Source organism: Camellia sinensis, chromosome 7 (assembly GCF_055761805.1).
Source record: "Camellia sinensis isolate YWXY chromosome 7, ASM5576180v1, whole genome shotgun sequence".
Classification (NCBI taxonomy): domain Eukaryota; kingdom Viridiplantae; phylum Streptophyta; class Magnoliopsida; order Ericales; family Theaceae; genus Camellia; species Camellia sinensis.
The window spans coordinates 127,570,027-127,586,768 of NC_138967.1; the positions used below are offsets into that span (position 1 = coordinate 127,570,027).

The 16,742-nt window shown below is 36.1% G+C and overlaps 2 pseudogenes across 1 annotated transcript; both read right to left on the minus strand.

Moving 5' to 3' along the window:
• Window positions 1-5,022: 5,022 nt before the first annotated feature.
• On the minus strand, window positions 5,023-12,317 carry LOC114304106 (glutamate receptor 3.4-like; annotated as a pseudogene). Its single transcript, XR_014336031.1, has 5 exons — window positions 11,838-12,317; window positions 10,960-11,278; window positions 6,457-6,486; window positions 5,947-6,357; window positions 5,023-5,343 (listed from the first exon to the last, which is right to left on the minus strand). The product of XR_014336031.1 is annotated as a glutamate receptor 3.4-like (transcript).
• Window positions 6,494-8,936, minus strand: LOC145794905 (glutamate receptor 3.5 pseudogene; annotated as a pseudogene).
• Window positions 12,318-16,742: the final 4,425 nt, after the last annotated feature.

Consider the following 16,742-nt stretch of genomic DNA (forward strand, 5'->3'; position numbering starts at 1 on the left):
TGCCACGTATTGATGATTTATTTGATCAGTTACAGGGTGCACAAGTGTTTTCCAAGATTGATCTCAGATCCGGGTATCATCAACTGAAAGTTAAACCGGAAGACATTGATAAAACTGCTTTTAGAACGAGGTATGGACATTACGAATTTTTAGTTATGCCGTTCGGAGTCACGAACGCCCCTGCTGCCTTTATGGACCTCATGAATAGAATTTTTAAACCATACCTTGATGACTTTATTGTTGTATTTATTGATGACATATTGATTTACTCCAAGAATATAGAAGAACATGAACATCATCTGAGACTTGCCCTACAAACTTTAAGAGAACATAAACTGTATGGTAAACTGTCTAAATGTGAATTTTGGCTTGACCATGTTATGTTTTTGGGGCATGTTGTTAGCAAAGATGGAATTTCTGTTGATCCGCAGAAAATTGAAGCTGTAGTGAACTGGCCTCGACCAACAAATGTGATCGAAGTCCGAAGCTTTTTGGGGTTGGCTGGATACTACAGAAGGTTTGTCAAAGATTTCTCCAAGATTGCTTTACCGTTGACTCAGTTGACTCAGAAAGGGATATCATTTGATTGGACTGATCAAAGAGAATCTGCCTTCCAAGAGTTGAAAACTCGACTTGTGACTGCACCTGTTTTAACCTTACCTTCAGGTACGAATGGTTATACTGTATTTAGTGATGCTTCTCATAAGGGTTTGGGGTGTGTTTTAATGCAGAATGGGAGAGTAATTGCCTATGCTTCCCGTCAACTGAGACCGCATGAAAAGAACTACCCGACCCATGATCTGGAACTTGCTGCAGTGGTATTCGCACTGAAAATCTGGCGTCACTACCTGTACGGGGTAACATGTGAAGTATATACCGACCACAAGAGTTTGAAATATTTCTTCACACAGAAAGAACTGAACATGAGACAGCGGAGATGGCTAGAATTGATAAAGGACTATGACCTACAGATCTTGTACCACCCAGGAAAAGCCAATACCGTTGCCGATGCATTGAGCCGAAAATCGATTGGAAACTTAGCATGTTTGCTTACTGGACAGAAAAGAATTGCTTTATGATCTTGAAAAATCTGAAATTGAAATTGTTTTGAGAGAATAAGGTGGAACCTTAGCTGCTATTTCTGTTCAGCCGGTACTGATTGAAGAGATTAAAGAGAAACAGCAACTGGATGACTTCTTGAAAAAGGTCATCGAAGAGAGAGAATCCAAACCGAGACCGGGATTCAAATTTGAGAATAATGTACTGAAGTTTCAAGAAAGACTATGTGTACCGAACGACACTGAACTGAAAAGAAGAGTTCTGCAAGAGGGCCACAACTCAAGATTTTCTATCCATCCAGGGAACACGAAAATGTATCAAGATCTGAAATTGAATTTCTGGTGGCCGGGAATGAAGAAAGAAATTGCCGACTTTGTGTCCAAATGTCTTCATTGCCAACAAGTTAAAGCCGAACATCAACGACCCGCAGGCTTATTGCAGCCCTTACCAATACCGGAGTGGAAATGGGAGCATATCACCATGGATTTTATAGTGGGATTGCCTCGCTCCAGTAAAGGTATGGACTCGATTTGGGTTATTGTTGATAGACTGACTAAATCTGCTCACTTCTTACCTGTCAAGACAATCTATAATGCGGACAAATTGGCCGTTATTTATATTGATGAAATTGTGAGACTGCATGGAGTGCCTGTATCTATTGTTTCTGACAGGGATTCGAAGTTTACATCGAGGTTTTGGCAAAGTCTACAGACTGCATTGGGTACTGAATTGAGGCTGAGCAGTGCCTATCATCCTCAGACAGATGGACAGTCAGAAAGGACCATCCAAACTCTGGAGGATTTACTGAGAATGTGTGTCCTTGATTTTCAGCGAAACTGGGAAAGTCACTTGCCCTTAGCTGAATTCGCCTACAACAACAGCTACCATTCGAGTATTGGTATGGCGCCTTTTGAGGCATTGTATGGCAGAAAATGTAGATCTCCGATTTGCTGGGCAGAAGTTGGAGACGGGCCGTTGCTTGGGCCCGAGATTGTTTATGAAACAACTGAAAAGGTGAAACTGATACAACAGAGACTGAAAACTGCGCAGAGCAGGCAGAAGAGTTATGCTGATGTCAGAAGACGAGACCGAGAGTATGAAGTGGGTGATCACGTGTTTGTGAAAGTGACACCGATGAAGGGCCAGACTCGTTTTGGAGTCAAAGGCAAGTTAGCACCGAGATACGTCGGACCATATGAGATCATTGAGAAAATCAATCCGGTGGCGTATCAAGTTGCGCTCCCTCCTGAAATGGAGCACATGCATAACGTCTTCCACATCTCTATGTTGAGAGACTACCTTCGGGATCCTTTCCATGTAATAGAGCCTACTCGTGTAGTGCTGAGTGATGACTACACTTACGAGGAACGGCCTATACAGATTGTTAACAGACGGATCAAGAAACTGAGGAACAAAGAGATCCCGCTAGTGAAAGTTGACTGGCAGAACCATGGTAGTATGTATGCCACTTGGGAAAGGGAAGATGACATGGCCAGAAGATATCCTGACCTGTTCCTACTGAACCCTGTTTTCTTCCAGGATGAAGGTAACTCGAGTTTAGAGGACTAAACTCTTTATAAGGAGGGGAGACTGTAATAACCCTCACCACTGATTACCGTTAAACGTTGATTACTGATAATTGAACTGATTATAAGTACTGAACTGACTGACTGAAATTGAAAACCGAATTGACTGAGTACATGTTAGTTAATTGCATTTTATCTGTTGACAGTATGATTATCTGTTCATGTTCACATGTTTAAACTGCTAATTGAAGGCCTTATCGGCGGCCGAATCCGAAACCGATTAGTGTTCTATGATCCTTAGAATTAATGTGATTTTATAGTATAATTATCTGAAAATTTGATTGGGTATGATTAAATTAGATTAAATATCGATTAATTGCATAGTTTGATTTAATTACCGTTCCGCCACTTAGTGGACCACTATCTCTTGAACCTTGTATACACTCCACGTATTGATCAAACAAACATTTTCTTCTCCTCTTCTTGCCTCAACCGACCCAAGTTAGAGAGTGAGAGAGAGTTGAGTTGTTCTTGAGAGACTTGCTTGATCTTGCTTGGAATTGGAGTGTTGATTGCTACTTTGAGCTCCTAGACCTTGAACACAAGACTAAGGTAGGACATTCACCTTCTTGTTGTTGTCTTAGAATCCATTCTTGCACAATTCATGCTTTAATTGTAGAGTTAAGCCATGTTTTGGTGCATACATGTTGAATTGAAGCTCATTCCATGCTTGCATGTGTTATTGGTTGAGTTTTGAGTTGTTTTCATGGCAAAAATGTTACATGCATGTTCATAATTATGTTAAGTCCATGATTTCACCATGTTTTGAAAAGAATTGGCTCCTTAGAACATCAAATTGGAGCTTTGAATTGATTTGAATTCATGCATGTTTGCATGGTCTTCATGCTCTTGAAAATGGTTTGAAATTAAGTTTGAATTAAACACCCTTGGGCTTTGATTTCTCAAATTGAGCTTTAAAACATGTTATTCTATGTGTTTATAAATGTTTTCCAGAAAATGAGCCCAAGAGGATCGGTTTTGATGCATTTTAACTTGAGTTTGAGCTTGGAGGTGCAATCTGGAATTCCCAGATTCTGCACTTCCGCTCGAGCGGGGAACTTGGCGCTCGAGCGGAGAATCCGAGCATCCAGCATCTCTCTTTGCACTGTTTTACAGTCCGTTCGAGCGGAGGATTGGGCGCTCGAGCGGGCGTCGAGCGGATATTTCACCCATCCAGTACTTTTACAGTACGCTCGAGCGGTAAAGTTTACGCTCGAGCGTGTACCTTTGTTGCATGACCGCTCGAGCGGGGGAAACACGCGCTCGAGCGGGACTCTGTTTTTCTGAAAATTCTGAAACTGTTTTCTGATCGCATCCTTGTATCCTCATCCCATCCTAGGCATTCCTAGGCCTAGTTTAAGACATCTTCAAGAGGATATAGATGTAGAACACACCGGGCAAATTAGGGATTAAGTTATGTTATTTCCCAACTGTGTAGCTTAGTGTGTGTTCAATCTGTTAACTGTGTAGGGTTGGCGACTGGAGAGACACGCTCTAGCATACTGTAGCCCAAACTCTGTGAGTAACGATTGTGTAAAGATATGTTCACAAATGATTATCTTCCGAACAACTGAACTGTACTGTTTTCTGAACTGATTACTGTTAACTGAATGAATGTATGTCCTATATTCTGAACTGTATTGTGGCATCCTTAGCACCTACTGTTTACTGTTACTGTGACAGAAATCTCTGTCGGTTCCCTTGTTGGAACCACTACTGTTTACTGACTGATGGCCATCATTATTGCTCGGTCTTTCAAGACCTACTGTTTACTGTACTGTTATGCTAATGGATGTACCGCATATGACTGTACTGACTGAACAACTGAACTACTATTTAAATGAACTGTTTTCATTACTGTAAGGACATTCATTCTCAACCTCTTTACGCATTATGTTATTCACTGGGCTTTAGCTCACTGTTTATATATATATGTAGGTGTTCAGGCACCAGACCGCAGCTAGGAGCGTCAGGGTTACTCCTGTTTTGTCAAGCCAACCATTGTGCCTCACCGCGAGGTTCCGAGCCTATTGCGTTAAGGCTTAGGGGTGTTTTACACTTACCCCTTCTGTACTGGTTTACTGTTCTGTATAGACTGAATGTTTCCGTACTGTTATGTAGGGATTGAGTCCCTAATCTGAATGATTGTAAATATTGCATACTGTTCTGTACTGTTTATGTTCGAAGGTATGAAAAATCTTTTTGGCATACAGACTGTCACAGCTCAATGGACATTATTTATTTACTGTATTGGCTTCCGCCAGGCCCTGTACTCTGTTCTACTGTATTACTGTTCTGTAGGCCTTCGGTAATCTCGGATTACTGGCCGGTTACGGTGCTAAACCCATAGGGCCGGGTTTGGGTCGTGACACTTATCAACAAAATCCTTGAAGCTAGTTATACGCAATGTACTTTAGGCCCAACTGATTCAAGCTCATCGATATCCTGTTCCTCATCCTCCGGGGTGTACCTGCAATATTGCCAGCACAACTTACGAAAAAATATTGTAAGGGCAACGAAGCATGTTGTGCCACAAATAAGGAATAGGCCCCAGAAGCTAGTAAGAGACAAAATATTTTCATCAACACCTATCAAGCGATATGCATCTATCGTGGATTCTTTGGAGATCACCATTCTCTGATAGTCGTAGAATAGTAGCCGACAAGTCCATCACAAGAGGAGAGTCTCTCTGAAATGCCTGAGTCGGGAAATTAAATATCATAATCATATTGGACATTTATGGCAATGTATCAAGTTACATGGAGGCTGTGTATTTGGATCAAGGATTTGTAGAGGAAGAAGAAAAAAGGATACTTACGAAAAGTGAATGAAATGAAAGATAATTTTTATTTCCCTTTTCATTTCTATCCTAAAATTTCCACTTAAATCCTTAATCCAAACATAGCCTAAAAATAACTTTGCCCAAAAAATCTCACTACACAGACACATTTATACAATATTAGCTAGAATCAAATCAAATCAAATCAAATCAAATCATACACATAAGCACTATTCGATAAATGAAAAAAAAAAAAAGAAAAGAAAAGAAAAAGAAAAAGAAAAAAAGTAACATAAATACAAGTGCCTAGAAGCATATAAGATTTGGCAAACAGTCAAGTATGATATAAGATAAATATCAAATTTATGCAACAAGGATATATTTTGGTCACATCTCATGGGTTTTGTTTTCTATTGATATTAACATGACACCTTAAAACTTATCTGATCGAAGTTTGGCTTAGCCATTTCAAATATTGCAACAATAATTACTCGTTCAGGATTAAACTAAGAAAACACTTACAGATCCCCATCTGCTTTTAGTAAATTCTTGTCCCACAGTTCTAAATTTGCAGTTGATCTTGTACAATAAGAGCTCAATGTAAGGAAGCTCGTCAAAAATTGCAGCTACTTCCCCTACTTTTGGACCTTTGTGAACGGCTTCAACGTATTCTTCCTGGTTTTTTTAATGTTTTGATTCTAGACTCTGCTATGTTGAGCTCTTCAATCAGATAATTGTATGCGAATGATCCATCTTGAACTCCAATTGAATTGGTACTTGAGATCAAGCTGTCAATCCCTTGAATATTTGACATTAGCTGTTGCACTGTGAGGATTGATGTCAAGCTAGCTGTGTAGCTTGAATTGATAATTAACACTACAAAGAGCCATAAGATCAGCACCAAACATCCCACGGTGCTCACAATGTTCTCTCCTGTGTTCAAATCCAAACAGAGAAATATTAATGTATTGCCACTTAAAAAATATCATGATGCAATAATTAGAAGCGAACACAATAGATTAGGCAACGCACTGTGCAAAAAACATTGTTGAGAAACTGAACCTGCAACATTAGAAGCGATCATTAGTTGTTCTCTGACATCCACAAAGCAAATGGAGTGTCAGGTCAAGATGCTTAAATAACTGCGCCAGTTTTATACAAATTATTGTTACCACATAATCTATGATGTAATTCATTAGAGTTAAGAGTAGTCAATTGAACCATTAAACTCGCGCTATATCATCTCCAAAAAAAAAAAAAAAAAAATAAAATAAAATAAAATAAAATAAAAAAATAAGAAGAAGTACGTCTTACTTTTTATAGATTTCATTGAATAAGCAATACTTTTAACACATTAGACATTATGATTTGCCAAGAGATTGATAAGAGAAATTGGTCACTCAGGCAACATCTAGATCAATCACCAAGGTTTTAATATCATTTATGCAACGACATAAATCAGAGGGCTTTCAATGAAGTTTGTGCTATGAGATACTAACCAAAAGATTGTTATAAGTTGTTGATTTGGTGGACCATGGAATTCATGATTCATTCGATGCTCAAGAATCCAAACAACAGCTCCCACAAAAAGAAAAAAGGGCCAGTGAGACACAACATTTCCACAATAATAGGCCTGAGGAAAGCCCAAGCGCTAGATTTTATCTCTTCGACAGGAACAACTATGACAAGTCCAGATTCCATGTATGGCTGCATAAAATCTACAATCCTTGTTCTGTTTGTAATAATTAAAATGTCCCCCACAGCTGCATCATATTTCTAAAGAAGGAAGAAGATCAGGACAATATCTTCGAAAACCCTAAAGCAACACAATCAACATATATTTTTAATCTACTTGGTTCATACCAATACCATAATTTTGAGTATAATTAATAGAAAATACTCTCGTTTTCGGCGACATCATTCACAAGATTGTTGTAGGAAGGGTTTCTCAAACCATTACCGTATAACATATACATGTGGGGTACAGCGTAGGGCAACAATTTTACTGCAGCTTCAAAGACATCAATACAGCATCCTTTCACCCCAAGGGCACCCTTGTCTTTGGTTTCATATTCTAAATAACTTACTCGGTTAGGCACTGCAATTCACAAAGGCTTTTCGTTGTTAGGGAACACCCACCCCCGAGGTTATTTTGTAGTTTCTCCAGGCCATATTACATTGTCAAGATGATGGTTACTGGTAGAAGTGTTTGACAAGATCTTAGGAGCAATAACAGAAAGACTAGAATAGTTTGACTAGTAACCAATCCTCTGAGACCCATTCCCACTAATGTTAAGAATATCATTGCTGGAAGAATTAAATTCTTCTCTGAGTCAAATTGAATCTGACCAGTTAGACCTGTGAAGTTCATTCCCAGAAGTATCTCGAGCAGTTTTTGGCCTTCTTGAAAAGTACGAAGTCTTGTCAAGTGTAGTTTGCTTCCATTAATGTCATGCAACCTAGGGTCGTACGAGAACGAGATGTTTCCTCCTTCGCTAAAGAAAACATCGAGTGCACGGGCAAGTAGCCAAACGGAATCATAAGCATAGAGTGCATAAGAATTGAAGCTTGAGGTCTCCCTATATGTGAAGTTTTTCCACCTAGATGTAAAACTCATTTTGAGATCAGAATCTGGGGTGTGATGGTGAAGTGCAATAATATAGCCAATCATTGTGTTAGGATCAATTGATTCTGACGAATCTAACACGGAAGGAAGCCAATCTGTAGCAATCCAAATATAGCCGGCGGTCAACATCCGAAGCAACTTTGCTACAGAAAAATTGTCAAGCCGGAGTCTGGATTAACATGAACAACATAAACCCATGATTCCATCATGTTTACTCTAACTAACAAGTCACTGATGTCATTTCTAGAGGCTCCGGGAGTAAAGGCAGCCTCGTAAGTAATCTTGGCATGCTTCTTTGCAAGGGCAACACCTAATACAGAAATCCCATCTCTTCTATAATCATTATCGACAAAGATGGTGACTACCTCCCACCAGCCATAAAATTCAATCAGATCAGCTATTGCATACATCTGGAAATAGTCACTGTGTGTAGTGCGGAGGAAGTAAGGGAACTACAATGCCAAAAGCGTTGGGTCTGTCGCCGCAAATGACATGAGCGGCACCTGAAGTTCATTGACAACATGAGAAATAACATGTGCTCACGCCGTTACATAACGGTTGTGGTGGTTACCACCACCCGTTACGGCCGCTTTTGTAGTGTGATTGAGATTCACAGGTATGTCGGCCGTAGCGGCTGTCGTAGCGGTCGTGACGGTGCCGTAACAGCCATAACAGCCTATTACACACCGTTATGTAATGGTTCCGAACTGCTTCTTTCAAAAAAACATACAAAAAAAGCTAAAAATAGAGGAAGAGGGATAGAGAGAGGAAGGAAGATAAAGAGAGAAAATGGAAGAGCAGGCGATAGAGAGAGAGAAGAGGGAAGATGAACATGCTATTGATTTGTTGAAGCTGTAAGACCTATGCTATTCCATTTAGCTGCCATCACTCAACCATTTTGTTTGTGTGTCTATTACATATTGTTTGAAAATAACAATAACAATAATAATAATAATAATAATAAGTGTGGTTATTATCTATGTGGCTTGGTTAAAATATGTATGTATATATATATATATATTTAGGCTCTTATTTATTCTTTTACTTTTGTCATTGTCTATCTTATATATAATAGTTAGTAATTGATTTTTTTGTATAATATAAAGTCATTAATTATTAAAATTAAATGTAAAAAACTCAATTTATAGTGATTTAAAAATATGAAATATATTGGATCATACTTAAAAATTTACAAAAATTGATCAATATTTATTTTAAACCCAATAAATATGATAATGAAAAAAAAAATATGCTTATTGGTAAGTTTTTTTTCAAATTGTACGAAAAATAAAAAAATTCACGGCACCGATTACCGCAACCGTTACGCTATGGCCTTTACACTCCGCAACCACAACCGCGCCACCGTTACGACGACCGCAACCGTTTTTCAGAACCTTGCATGTGCTATTCCAGAGGACTGAGGGCCATTTACAGCAACCACATCATTCTCCATCAACAGGAAAGCTACATAAGTAATTAAAGACAACTTATCAAAATATCTCATTTCTTATTTTGATGCTTGAGAGAGAGAGAGAGAGAGAGAGAGAGAGAAGCAAGTTCAAATTTTCTTGCTTAGTTGTCATTCTTTTTCATTGACAGGAGTTGTGGGTCACATAGAATTTATTCATTATTGATAAATTTCACTTGAATATAATGTTGGATTGAAGTGCAAAAATGCTTTTTTTTTTTTTTTTTGAGGAAATAACACGTTTTTTAATTTGACCCCCAAACTTCAATTAATATCAATTTTACATCCAAACTTTCAAAATTTTGATCAATTTGGCCCCTGCCGTCACATTCTGTCTACAATTGGACGGAATGTGCTGACGTGACATCGACGTTCATCTGAAATTTCATTTTACCCCCCAAACTATTCCTTAAAAATCAATTTATCCTCCCAAATTAAAAATTAATTTGTCCCACAAACTATACTTTAAAAATCAATTTGCCCCCCACATCAGCACATTCCGTCCAATTGTAGACGGAATGTGATGGCAGGGGCCAAATTGATTAAAATTTTGAAAGTTTAGGTGCAAAATTGATATTAATCGAAGTCTGGGGATCAAATTGAAAAACGCATGAAAGTTTGGGGGGGGGAAATGATATTTTCTCTTCTTTTTTTTTTTTTACCATCTTTGAGTAGGTTAATTAGTGTTGCCTGTGATCTAGGAAACATAAGTTATTTCTGATGTATTTTTCGCTTGTTAATACCAAAACAATTAATGATTTGATAACAACTATCCTTTCACAGGAGTAATATGTAATTGGATCATTACTTGAGGGTTCCACCATATGTCATTTTATTTATACATGCTTATAATTCAATGTTCATACAAATATTAGCACAACTATTCATTGTCATATCTAAGAATCATTAGGCATAACTTTCAGGAATGAAAACTCAAATGTCATACAAATACATAACAAATAAAGTTCCCAAAGGACAAATATCACTCAAAGAGAAAGAATTGAAAGTACCAAACTAAACCAAGAGCAAGTAGAAAATGCCCATATGCCAAACTCGGCATTCTAGTTATCATAAAAAATACAACAAAGACATCAAAAGACTTCTTTGTCAATGGTTGGTGTAGTAGGACAACATCCATAGATCAAGACTAAAATATGTTCGACAAGGTCGGCAATTTGGTCGTAATTCTATAACTAGTCTTCTAAGAAGACTAGGAACATGGCATTAAAAGCATAGATCTTCAGAAAATAGTGCAATTATAAGAAACTCATACTGAGACTCTATATCCAACAAAGAACTTGATACTCAACAAAAAATATAATTAGAAGCGAACTCCTATTATACCAAGGCAAAGAAGTATTCCTTAAAAACATTTTCTGTTTTGGTAGCCTCAAGTAAAGACAGTTCTTCGTCAATACAAGTGTATAAATTCAGAGATTACCTTCCACAATTCCAAGGAAGCCGCTGCAGTTCGTGTCATGCAAAATAAGATTCAATTTCATCCCAGCTAGAACAGTTGAATCAGAATTGACATCATCAACCGCAGCTTCAATTGCTGGCTTTGCTGATCGTCCAATAACAGAATTGAAGGTATACAAAGCTCCAATATTCACTACACTCAGCTTTGAGGAAGAAACACTAGCATTTCCAGTCCTACAGATGACTTTCATAGGCACCCACATACAAAATAACACCACCATCAATGTTCTCCTAATGAATAGACCAGTCTCCATTTCTATGCAAGCCAGCAATTTGCCTAACTGATTATTCAGCAATTTCAAATTAGCATTGTTTCATGAAATTTTAAAAGAAATCATACACCTGTTAACAGATGCAACAAGCAAGTGAAGCTTACAATACAGAACTTGAAGATATAGGATCAAGATTACCACCAAAGTGGGTCCCAAACTCTCAGAACCCAAGTCCTCAAAAAAAAAAAAAAAAAAAAAAAAAAAGAAAAAAAAGAAAACCCAAATAATATAGGGAGATTTAACAGCATAAAACGAAAAAATTGAATTCATAGAATAATTTGAATCTGAAATCCAGCATACAAGAACAAACTTACATGGGGAACTAGAACAAGTTTACATGGGAATAATCTAAGTCCCAATATTTTAGCTACCCATTATTGTAATCATATTAATCTCTATATATACACACATATAAGCACATGTATATGGATATATATATATATATATATATATTAAAAAACAAACAACTTAGAGAATCATTATTCAATTGTATTGCAAAACCCCACACCGCTGAATAAATAAATGGATAGGAAGTGATAAAAATTGTAAATAAATAAGAGATCCTCACAAGCAGTGGGGTGAAGGGTGCAAACCAAGATTTCCTGGGAAACCCAGCTCTAGATTAGTTTTTGAAGAGTTGTCGTCCATAAATATATACATAAATATTATGATATTGGTGAATGCCTAGGGCAAGACAGAACAATTCTACACAAATATATTCCCAGCTAAAAGAGAGCTCCAAATGTATTCTCAGAATAGTCTCGTAATTTCAGTAAAGAATCATTCTCGCCTGTATTTATTCACCTGTCACACTAGCTTTGTACAGTGAGGGGAAATTCTCCTGTGCGCACCCTTAGGGGTGCACATTATCTGTAACCTATCATAAAAATGTATAATTTTATAATAAAATTTTGTAATATATGAACCATAAAATGTGTAATCTCACTACAAACTGGCGTAACAAAAATTTCTAAAATTTTGTAATTGATCTTGCAAAAGTTTGTGATTTTGTGGTTAATACTATAAAATTTTATAATTTGGTTACAATATTTTTATTATGTTAATATATAACGAGATTACGTATTTTATAATTAATATTACATAGTTTTGTAATAAAATTATATATTTTGTGATAAGTTACATAGGATATGGTGGAGGATTTCCAGAGCTATCTATTTGGTTTTTTATTTTTATTTTTTTTTAAAAATAAGGGGTCGTTGAGATCTACCCACGTCAACCAAAGGACAAGAAATGGTGATTGTATTGTTATATGAAACATGTGAATTCCATACTAATAGCATATGCAATATTAAAAAATAAAATAAATTACAATAACCTCCATGAGGTTTGGACAAAAGATAGTTAATCCCATATTTTAACATAATTATTTACTTTTTTTTAGTTAGATTAAAATAATTAAAATTAATATAGATAATGGGTCAATACTAAAATAAACAAAAATAAATATACACTTTAGTAAGAAATATATGGCAATATCATTTCCTTAATTCATATAATTAATAAATTACTAATTAAAAAAGACATAATTATTATGTGAATTAAAACAAGGGTAAATTACAAATACACCTCCTGAGGTTTGATTAAAATACAAATCACCCCCTGTGATTTTTGAAATTACATTCCTGCCCTTGAGGTTTCTAATTTCGTAACAAATTACCCCTTTTATTAACAAATCATGAAGTCAATTAACAATTTTTAATGATATTAGAAATATGTTTCAATTAATAATTTAGGCAATTTTATTATTGTATTAGAGAGCAATTATGAATTTCATTTTTTTAGTTAATTTTGTTAAATAAAAAATTCTGACAATGGGATATTTGTAAGTTTCAAAACTACAGGGGGCAATCTATACTTTAAGCAAACCTCATGGGGTGTATTTGTAATTTACCCTTAAAATAATAAAGGAAATCAATGTAATTATATTAAAAATATGATGGTCACTGCATTTTCACCTAATCTCAGGGAATGTGAATGTAATTTATCCTAAAAAGTAGTATATAAATGTAATTTGCCTTAAAAAATACTATCTCTGTCATAAATTGTTGGGATAATTACAAAAAGATCCTCAAAGTTAGACCCTTATAACAAAATAAACCGTGATTTTTTAATTTTATCAATTTAAACCCTAAACTTTTGACAAACTTTCTATCTAAACCATTTGTCTATTTTTGTCAAGTAAAATCGATAGAAAAAATATTTTTTAATCATTAAACTCAACGAAAAAGAATATTTTAAACATTTTATATATATACCTACATTGAGTTTATGATTAAAATACTCTTTTTCCATCGGTTTTATTTATGAAAAATAGGTTAATGATTTAGATTTAAGGTAAAATTAAATATTAAGGTTTAAATTGATAAAATTAAAATTTAGGGTTTATTTTGTTAAAAAACTCAAATCTAGGGATTTTTTTTAATTGTCCATAAATTGTTTGTCCAATACCAAAAAGAACATAAAAATAACATAATTTTTATGCAAAAAATTTAATTTTCTTTTTTCATAAACTAAAAGTACTTGATAAAATCTTTTAATTGATGAAAAACTAAAAACATTCTACACAATAATACATATATTTTTTGGTTCTTAATTTTATGTCAGTTAAATAATTTGGAACAGTATAAGAGTATACATATTTGACTAATCTCACTAATAATATATGCATTAAAAAACTTAATTTTGAATATATTATTATGGTGCACATGGTATGTGCCTCTCTTATTTATCTTTGGATGACTTGTGTTTAATAATCTGATTTAGTACTTAAAATTGAATGTATTAATTGATAATCAATTAAGTCCATTTGATAATTACAATTGATATCACTTAAAAATTTAAATGCCTCTTAAAATGTAGGTTAAAACTTAAGAAAATTTTAAATCATATGAAACTTACCTAATTCTGACTGAATTTTTAAATACTATTATAACCTCATAACCACCATTACCACCACCACCATCATCATCATCGTTATATTGCTACCACCACCACCATTGCTACGGCTGCCACTACTATGCCATCGCCACCACCACCACCGTTGCTGCCGCTGCTGCTGCCGCTGCCACCCCCACCCCCACCACCTTCATCACCATTGTCATGGTCGTCATAAGTATCACCATCATTTTACTACCCACTAATATCACTATCACCACCACCACCACTGCTATCAATACCACCACCACCATCACTATCAATACCACCACCATCACAATATAAAAATTAAAATATACAATCTGATAATAATAAATTTTAAATTTGATTAAAATTCACGGGTCATAGCAATGACATGGCAAGGATGGCTAAAATAGCTAACGTAGCATAAAGCAGGACTGAAAAGAGAAGTCTACGAAAGATGATAACTGAGAATCTAGAAAGAAATCAAAAAACAGTTCCTAAAATAAGGGGATAAAAGGAAGCTGGAATGAGAATCATCAACCATCAACCACACTCGTGAAGAGTTACTTAGGAGTAGTGTTAGATTAGCCATTTTAGGAGTAGATTAAACTAGTAGTTTTTCCAACCCCCCATTTCTCTTCTTTCTGTCGATTGCTATATTTATTCAATTTTTTGTTCTTGTTTAACTAGTGACAAGTGGAAATTTATTCGAATTAATGCATATTCTATTCTGTTCCCTTTCTTCTTTACTTAATTACCTCCAGGAAGTCCTTAATCTATTTAAGGCATAGGACTCAACCACAAAGTCTGATCTTTTTGTGTTTATTTAAAATCTGTTTAAGTCTGTCAATCAATTATTGTCGATTGGGTCTAAACCGAATTTTTGCCAACATAAATTGGCATGCCCAGTGGGACCATTCTAACTTGGAGTGATGGTGAAGAAGAACACTGAAAAAACTGAGACTACCGACGCCAGCAAGGAAATTGCTGACGCGTCAGGCCTTCTTGGGGATCCAAGTAAGAGGCCTGCTGAGGAAACATGTGTCCATACTGACTTTCTTGAGTTAGGGGAAGACATGGAGGTCATTGCGGATAGCCAATCAATGACAGCCAAATACGGAGTAGAATTGAATGATGGCCAGGACACAACCAATGAAGGCCAACACCATGGCTTGGCGGTTGAACAGATAGAGAAAATGGTTGCCCAGCTTGGCCATACCTTCGAGATGAGACTAGAACACCTCACGGAAAGTATGAGGGCCAAGCTCAGAATGCTTGGGGGGTTCAGCCCTACCCCTAGTCCTCTACCACCAGCCAAAGTGGAAGCGCAGGCGACTAAGGTACAATTTCAAACTCCTAAGGCAAGTAGGATTCACTAGAGTAGTGCCTCTTTTTATAGGCCTCCAACTCTCCAAGAGGGGGAGCAAGAGAGGTTTCAAATGAACCCTAATCAGACATATAAAGAAACTAAAATTAACATTAATTATGGAGAGCAATCTAGTCCCTCTAGGGCTGCCGCTCGAAGAGAGGCCTTGTAACGCCCCAAAAATTTCGGCAATGTATATCTATTTATGCTACAAAACCCACCTGATAGACAAACACATATATATAGCTAACTATTCCATACATCCATTTCCATTAAATCCCAAATGCCAAATACATGCTATTCACATCCCAATGCCCCAGTTCCAATCCGAAGCATACATTTTACAAGTATGAAATAAAAGCCAAACAAATAATAAGTGCCCTACAGGCTTACAAATTTATGCAAGAACATTCTTGGTTACACAAAATAGAGTTTCCACTCAACGCAAATACAGCCCTGAGCTTACATTAAACAAATAACAATAAAACAAAAATGAAGCCTCAGCTATGAGTCCTTTTAAGTCAATGCCTTGGCGGAGGCATAGCACCTGTAGCTAAAATGGTTTCCCTTATAGGGTGGTCACAGCCTAGTAGAGATATACTACACAACATATGAATCATGACAAGACTAAAGAGGAGTATGCTCATGACATACTCATGATAAAACAATTTATCTCTCTTTTTATAAAGCATGCAATGCTGAGATGCAACAACAGATATAAAACCATTTTCATTTTAAACCATATCTGGTACATAAATATAGGCTCTGTGAATCTCTAAGTGAGTGTCTGCAAGTAGGCCCTAATGCACTACTACTGTCATTTTTACCAGTAAACTGGAAGGTTCGACACCTAATCGTACGGTTCTACACCCCCTACTCAGATTCACCAAGTATTCATCTTTTTGCAAACAAATACATTTCCAAACATTTCTCAAAAACAGATACATTTCCAATAAAATGAATGTAATGCAACGTCCAATGCAACAAATGAGGAATGTGGTTCAATTTACCTAAGTCTCATGCATTTCTACAACAATCATGGCTATCCTCCACCGATAGCCCAAAACAAATATTTCTAAACAGATATTTAAACAATTAAATTCCAAAAAAATTCCGATAGATACAATCTATCCCACATCTCATCAAATATGAACAACTACACTAGTTTTCATATCACAATCACGTCCA